Here is a 9,366-nt window from a genome sequence, read left to right as displayed (position 1 = left end):
TTTTCAATAAACCACCAACCTTGAGAACTAAGATGTCCCTTGTGCCTTGTTACACTGGCTCACTCACCATCCAAATATTAAGTAGTTGTTTGGCGGTAGAATATGTGATAAGTGGATCATACCAACCAAACGTGCAGAAAGCCATTAAACCATTAAGTTATATAAAGAGTTGAAACTTTGTACAGTTCTGTGAGAGTTTTGGTATAAAACTATCAACGTACACGTAGGTGGCGTTTGAATTGTAACGGAAACTTTATCCCAATAATAATTAATCATTTATATACCGATAAATATGAGAGTATTAAAATTACTTTATACTGAGTAAATAAATATTGCTTAATATAAACATAACTATTATTTCCTTGATTAAAAATATTTGCAAAAAGCTATAGTTTAATTTATATTTACGTTTTATTTATATATACTTAATATTTAATATAAAAAAGCATGTAACATTATGAAATAGTACGATTTGTAAACTTATAACGTAAATAATAGTTTTACAATATTTTAATCATACTAATGAAATATAAATATTAAATTATAAATACTTGACAAGACAAAGAAATTAACTTTAATTATAAACACGATATTAACATATTAAAATGTTTATAACTGGTAACACTATTAGTCGTCCTGGGTTGTTGTTTTCTTAAAATAATTTATATTACACTAAGTTCATTATGTAATATAAAAGGCTAATATGTACATAAACTTATTATACGCATAATATTAACATAAATGCGACAACAATAAGGTCCATTAAGTTGTTAAACTGGATAAACAGCCTGATGCAATAGTATGCTATGATGCCATCACCCTCATTTCAATATTGTTTATAAGGGTTACCATGCTTTGCATTTAAATTGCATTAAAAATTGCAATAAAAATATTAGAAATTATATTTCTGAGACATTTATTTATTATAAGTATTCTTCCTGCTTTGTTGGTTATTTCATTTCCTATTCCATTTTATACAACAAATGTATCAGAATTACACAAATTTAAAATCATGCAATAAAGACATTCAAAGTTAATACCTATAGATTTTATTAATTAAATATTTTAGTCAATTGGACTCCGTATAAAATATAAAAAATCCTTAAAACGAAGTCATTTGCTAGTTTTGCCAAAGATTACCAAATTTACTTTTCATATAAATTTGGGCGTCTCCCTTTAGAATATTAATTTTGACATGCCGTGCAATTGTGGATCGTGCAGCCATATTTAAAAAATGGCGCCCAAAAATACGTAGTACAAGCTTTTTATGATTCAAGTGTTACAGGTTAATATATGTAATCAAGACTATCGTTACTGAATTTTAAAACAGTCTAACCCCGAACGATTAAGCAAAACTTGTGCATACAGTGTCGCTTACTATAATTTTATACAGTTTTATTTATTTGACTGCTTAAAAACTTATATAGCATCTCCCTGATTAACGATGGAAATTGTTATGTAATAAATTAAATGAAAATATTCGCAGAATTAATATATAGTTTAAGTACATTACTTTCTAACTTGATGATGCCGCGAGAAATACAAAAACATATCTTTCGTGAAGACCTCGAGCATCTTTTGAGTTGTACAAGTCACGTCAACTGCGACATTCATAACACTTATATGTAGGTCAGAACTCTAAATCTGTATAACTTATTTTAAAACGTATTTACAGTATTACTTTTACTTAAGCATTTAAATGAGATAGTAATATTGCAATATAATCAATAATAAATTTGAATCGTTGTTTTGAACTTTAATATCAGTTATTGGTATTTTAATATTTTTTAAAATAAAAGTGCAAAGTGGTCGTCACCTTTGCCCACAAATATTACACCATCACCTAACTACTAACTTACTCATAATTCAAAATGGGGCTTCATCTTTTACAAAGCCCTTTTTTGCCAATAAACTACATATAGTAATTAATTAATAAATGTAGTATTTAGGTACGGTGATTACATATCTCTGCAAAACATTTTCAAATTATTAATAATTAATATATATCTAAAAAAAGTAGGTTCATCGTGTTATTCATTAATTAATGTCGTCATCCATTATTATTAACGGATATCCCGATATTTATTAATATAATATACAATTTCTACGACTTATCGATAGAACTAGTTTTCATATAAATTCATAAATACTATTAAGTATCAAAATACTATATTTGAATACACGTGATACGTGCATGTCGCGAGATAGCAACAAACGAGTACAAACCAGTAACGAAAACATTTTTAATTTTCATCTGTAGTTTGTAAAACATATTTATGCGTTTGACATTTTCACGCTTTACCAAACAAAGCTGTTAAACTACTTAAAACTATGAACAACCCCCAAAATTTTGTTATAAATTAATATATATAATTAAGTTTTAGTAATAAATTAATTTATTACTAAAACTTATTAAATTTGAGGTTCCTAATATACTTTTAATAAGGCAGAGGCATATTTAATTGACATTTCTATGAAATCTATCTCTCTGCATAAAATATTTTACTCCTATTAACAAAATTTTGATGAGATTTTTTATAAAAGTTCAATGACTATTTAGATGTCAGTTATGTCACGCGAGAGCATGGTGAATAGCACGCGACGTCCGCGTGGTCACCTAGAAAACATCGCATACATTTCAACGTTCCTTGTAAACACTAACCAGTTTTAAAATACATAAATTAAGACAATAGTTTATTATTCATATACTAGATATTACTAATAAATAACATGTTTTACTATGATTTTTTTTTAAAAATATGGTAAATGAATTTTAAATCTTCAATTACTATATAATACCTAATAAAAATATTATTGTTTTTTCATTCATTCATTTCATTATATATTTAATTTGTCGTAACAGCCTATTTCTTAAACTTGATCGCAGAAAATATGTTGTATTGCTTTTTAATATTCATTAACCCATATGCTTATTTATGAACAATTAATAGGCAATTTAAAAATATTCAAATCGTTAGTGAGAAAATGAAACTCCATAAATGGCTCCAAATATCTGTAATACAGATTTCTTGGCCGAAGCTTAACTGGAAAGCAGATATATTAGTTACTTCTTTCAAATTAAATTGATAATTTTGTTTTCAAAATAAAAACGAACATTGTCTAAACCACTTAAATAAGCCAAAACTCGAGGGTTTTATTAAACGCCATTGAAAAATTACGCTACCTATGTTTAGATCAACTACCTAAATTAATACCAAATTATTGTATTATTAGTTTATACAATAATTAGAAGTAGGTAAAAATTTAGTAACATCAGATTTTGAAGTGACGAGTTAACAAAAAACTAAATTGCTTCGAATGTAAATTAGTTAGGTGAAACTTGGATCAAATTTTGAAACTCAATTAATAAGGTTTTCTATTACATGTGTTATATCAGTGTGAAACGTTAAATTCTTACGCCATGTTAATGTAAAAATTAAATAATTAACGGAAAGAGCAATAAATACCATTACATATCGGATTTATATTACAAAAAAAAAGTCAAATCAGGAGTTCAGCTTCAAAAACTCAGTCTACATCACAACTCTAAGATTAAGGTACATTAATGTTTTAATTTATTTCATTATTTATGTACCAAACATTTTAAAATTTCGAAATATTGAAAAAAATTGTACTACAAAGGAAAACTATAAGATATATTTTTCTAGCCTCTGTTGAATGTGAGTAAATTAGTCAAATGAATGAGTAAAATTATAATTAATACATTTTTTATAATTTTATGAAAATCCTTAGCGAAGTTTTGTGGACAATATTTAAGCACCACAGCAATTTAAATGAAAGTTCATTCTCATATTCGAGAAGTGCTTCGTTTCAAATATATAAATCGCCTCCCAATTGAAGTTTACGGACTCAAATTAATACAATAATTGCTGATTTTTTATGTGCATCGTGAGAAAACTTATATCTGTCGAATGAAATTACGCTAGACGGCAGCGGAGCAACGTGGTAGAATGATATCCAAACCGTCCCTTGCGAGAGAGGAGGTTTTTGTTCAGTATCCCATGTGACATATTACTTTTATAGGTAATGTTACTATTACTTTTTTTTAAAGTAATAATATTTCGTCCGTATCGTCGGATTTGCGATTCAAAACAGAAAGTTAAAATTCTTGTCATATTTTCGTGATATTAATAATCTTTAACTTATAAATATCAAATCGAATATTCACAAATTCTTTTACCGTTTAGTAGTAACTATATTATTTAAACTCAAAACGTCGTCGTTACAAATGTAAATTATTTGTTCGTGTATCGCGGTACACTTTAATTTTTGGAATGATTTTATTCATCTTGTTTAGAAAAATATTCTGGTCTTCTAATTTTTGTTGCCGCACAACTTAACTTTCAAGTTCGTCGTCAACGTAAATTAATCCATCTATACCCAAAAACAAGTTAAGCAGATAACGGCCGTGACAGACAGACAATAAAATCATCACTATATTTTAAAACAAGGTTGTTTACTTGTTATTCCAAAAATATGTTTTGGAGGTTCTTATCTGGCTTAGCTTTACGTTGATACATTTTAAATAATATTTACACTTTTGAGTTTGTTAGTCATTTTCGTAAACTTATAGATGAGAGAAAACCTACTATACAAGAATGTAGCATATTTAAGAAAGCATACCATAATCAACACTTGGGGAATTTCTAGTAACTTATATCAGTTATGATTCGTTCCTAATTCGATTCCGATTCTTATATCAGTTACTTATTTATATCGATATCGACTCTTGTTATATTTCGTTTCAAATTCGAACGAACCTCAAATAGATCTTTGTGTTGTAGTATATAAAAACGGCTAAACGGCAACGATTACATTTCGATTCGATTGCGTTAAAAAAAAATTGGCGCCCGGTTATATATTGAAAATAAAATGTTATGCTTTTTATTAATTAAATTTATTTTAACAAATTAATTCAAAAGATAAGAAGTTAGGTGGACTTATCGAACATGACAAAATACAAGTCGAAGTTGAGCCTTCCAGACGTTTATCACTACTTTACACTTAAAATAATAGCAATAAAATACAAAAGAACTACAAACGTTATACACATACTTAAGGCTTTAGAAAGTCCGAATTACAAAATTAACATTTAACGCTATTGAAATTTTTCACCAAAGTTATTAAGGAAAATATGAAACACCTGTGACTCAATTCTAATTTTATATAATTTGCCGTCTAACGACTGCAAAATTTGCAACTAAACCTGTATAATCTGATACTGGTTAATTAGACGGCACTGGTCCATTAAAAGTTATACTTTCAGTTTAAGACTGATATATACGACCTGCTTTATCCGCAACTTCGATCATGTAATTTAAATGATTTTATACTATCCTCTAAAGATCTTGTCAATTATCTTACACTATATTTCATTCCTCGAGCCTGGCTTGTATTTGATCTTTACTCACAATCTCATCAAGACTGTAATTTTATTTCATGGAAATATCATCTCATATTAACAATATCATCTCTTATCACTCAATTAATCTCTTCGTAAAATATTTTGTCTATGGTACAAGTTAGTAGGATACTGAAGTATAGAAATAAATTATTCTAAGTAGCATCTTGCTTTAGAAAGCTCATATTAAAACGTTTGAACTACATTTTAAAATGAAATTTCCAAGAATGTTACGCTGGTAAAATATAATATAATTTTACCTTTACATTTTACATTTAACTCACTAACCTTGGCAAAAATTTGTCGGTTATCGCGAATTTTCTCTTCAATTTTGTCATTGACACATAAATTTTTCTAATAAAAATTATAAAACAACACTGAATAAACAGAATTTAGCGGCCGAATTAAACGGGAACAAGTTCCGAACTGTGACCGGTTGTATCGAGCCTGCATTTATGTACATACATCGGATCTGGTTCTCATACTTGTTTCCTGACGTCACTCTCAGTCCTATCTATATTCCTACCAAGCTGAGCCAACATCTTCATACACATAAACTTTGAAATATAATTAGTTGACTCTTGGAAGATTTTCATTTTACATAAAAAAACCATTCCATTATACATTAACTCAATAAATAATTTGACAAAATACTGATTTTAATTATGAAATATATTGTTTTCGTTAACATGCTTAACAGTAGTCTTAATAATATTTTTTTAAAAATATGACCCTCGTATATGACTAATTCTTTCTTGATTATTATTGATAGTAATATTGTTTTTATCATTATTGGTACAAAAGGGCCATCCGATTTTAAATGATCGCCATCGCCCATAGACATTGGCGCAATACGCCAAACGTCACCAATGTTAGACACCGGAACACAGATATACTGTTGTTTAGCGGTAGAATAAACCTACCAGACGGGTTTGCACAAAGTCCTAACATCAATAAATTTAAAAATATCAAAGTACTCGTTCTGATTTACGCAACAGCTAAAAGTAAATTATTATTACAAAAAAAAAAAACATAATGTTCACAAAAATGTATAATTCGATTCAAATGGTAACCAATTTATTAAGATTTTATTTTACTGATTGACATTTTAAACTGTGTAATTAATAAGGTAATGTTGAAGTGCGATTTAATGATAACTTTAATAATTTTTTTTTAAAGATTTGAGCTATTACTTTATTAAAATAAGAATTATTAACATTAAGGCCTTAACTATACACAAATAAGAAGTTAAAAACGTTATAAACTATAATCGCGTCAAACTTTTCCCCGTTGAATAGAAATTCCGATCCTCTGTGCACAAATGGACTAAAACATAATTTCGAATAAAAGAAGAATTTGAATCTTTTGGTTTCAGCTTTTTACGCGGCGATTCCACCTCTTAACATTGTTTCTCTAATATGAGATGAGGCCAGCGGGTACAACGCAGGTAGCGTCCTCGTTCCCAGGGAACCAATGTCCGTTCATCAGGTCTCCTGTCATCATGACGACTATTTCCACAGGGCTCAATAAGAGCAGGAACGTAGATGATGGCAAGAAACCTTTTTATTTTATCAATAAGAGAACCGGCGGCTGGCGGAAAACATGAACTCCTTGGAGAAGAAAAACCATGTCCAACCATAATCCAAAAGAGTCCACCTCAAAGCACAGTAGTGTTCCCAGTCGGCGGAAGCATTCACTGTCTAAAAGTGCCCCAAGATTTTCAGAGGGTAAGGTATGCAACTAGTGACCTGACTTTTTAGATGATAACGCTAGAAGCCTTACACCGTTTTTGTTACATACAAAAACTGTGTCTAACGTGTCTAATGTCTAAAGTGGATCATGGTTAACCGTCATGACTCACTGTCATACGTTCCAGTTCTTTGTCGTCTCTGTAATGTTTATGATTTGGACTGAAGGTGTACTGGAAGTGTAGTTTGAATTCAGGAACTTATAAAGAGATAAATTTAGAATTTTTTCTAATGACTATTAAGGAGAGCATCGATTTAATTGGTAAAGCTAGGAAATTTCCAGATTAAGTTCGCGTGCACGAAGAAAAAGCAATATTTTGTATTGTTTTGTTCCAGTTTTAAAGAGTAGGTAAGCCAGGTGTACGTATAGGACTACAATATTCAGAGTCCTTTGATTTCAGTAATTCTGAAGAGTCGTTCTGATCGAATAAATGTAATAACTAAATCCCCACAATAATAAAAGCGATTATTCACTGTTATAAATTAATCCCAACTCCTAAAAAACAACAATTATCATTAAATTGTAGAAGTGCTATAGAAAATAACCTTTAATGTATTCAATAACATCAAACGTGTCTCGAGTCACGTATTGATTATTGTATTATATCTTAACAGAATAACAAATCGATTTTGTTCAAAGTTACAAAACACTAAAGATCTGTGAACCATGGAATATATGTCAATTAACATTTTTTTTTAAATATATTTTTAGCATACAAAGAATTATGTTATTCGTTTTAATATTGTTTTCGCTGTAGAATTACATAAGTACATAATATTTAATTTTTAAATTATTGTTACTAACAAGAAAATTGGCTAATTGTAACTCTTTTTATTAAATAAAATATATACTTATTTGTATGTTAATGTTCAGACAACATAAAAAAGATAATGAAAGACTCGAGTTTTTAACCGTATCAACTATGGCTTTATAAACTAGTTACTGAACTAACGAGGCGGTGAATAATTTAATACATAATTATTAACAAATGAATATGAACAGCTATATATGTTTATCTTTAAAATTACGCAACGGATTTTGATGCGGTTTTTTTTCATAGATAGAGTGATTCAAGAGGAAAGTTTATATATATTATACATGTAAATTTCTATCTGTTAGGGAAAACCCACAATGACTGTTTTTTATCCTTTAATTTTTACGATAAATAATAGCCATTATTATTTATGAAGCGATTTTAAGCAATACAACATTAATACATTATGTATTTAATAGAGATCAAAACGGCCCTTTACAGCATGTAATTTAAATAAATATTTTTGAAGACATTACTGATTTAAACTACAGGAACATAGCGGTTTGTATTGTCGTATAACAAAAAAGCTTGACGTTGTAACTTGTTGCTTGACATTAAAAACATCCTTTCATATAAATATTTTCAATTGATTTATGCTTATTTTTCCGTAAGAAAACTAATATTATATTTTAGTAGCATTACTATTTCCAGTGTACGTTACAAATACTTCACTCTAACTTTTTCACTATTTTACTAATAATATAACTATATAATATTAATCCCTTTAGTATTACTTGAAATAAAAAGTAGTATTTTATATTTTACAATCACACATTTGTATGTCGTTGGTTTAAATTAAGATTAAGATGACGTAGAACGCCATTAAAAGCACGTGTCTCAATTAAGTCTTAGAGCATCATCTTCTGGACTACAGCCAAATGTTGCCGTGACAAGCTACCGAATTATTATGGAATTACCAACCGATGTGAATCATCAGAATATTGCCATTAAAAAATAATTATTCAGAATTAACAACTTACTCTTTTTTTATACATCATTAATATTTTACATTTTTAAAGTATTTTCTATTTATAGGTCTTTTTATGCACAATTGGACCAAAGAAGGAAGAGGTTGGTTGGTTATTGGTAATATTATATTACTATATGAATTGCTTAAAAAGTACACAACTACAGTAGAAGCTATTCTACATAGTAAAGACATCTAAATAATTATGTCAACGTTATTTCCTTAGTCATGTTTTTTTTCTCGGTCTTCAATTGATCCATATTTGCACTATATGTCTTGAAGTGCTCAATGAATAACGCTGATTTGTATCAACTTTTAACAAATCAACCATTTGTTTTTTCTTCTAACAAATTCATACTGAAATGCATTAGTGAGGAGAATACAAAAAATATGTGCACGTCTCTGAAGCGGATT

This window comes from Vanessa tameamea, chromosome 11 (genome assembly GCF_037043105.1).
Source record: "Vanessa tameamea isolate UH-Manoa-2023 chromosome 11, ilVanTame1 primary haplotype, whole genome shotgun sequence".
Taxonomy (NCBI): domain Eukaryota; kingdom Metazoa; phylum Arthropoda; class Insecta; order Lepidoptera; family Nymphalidae; genus Vanessa; species Vanessa tameamea.
This window is presented reverse-complemented; position numbering follows the sequence as displayed.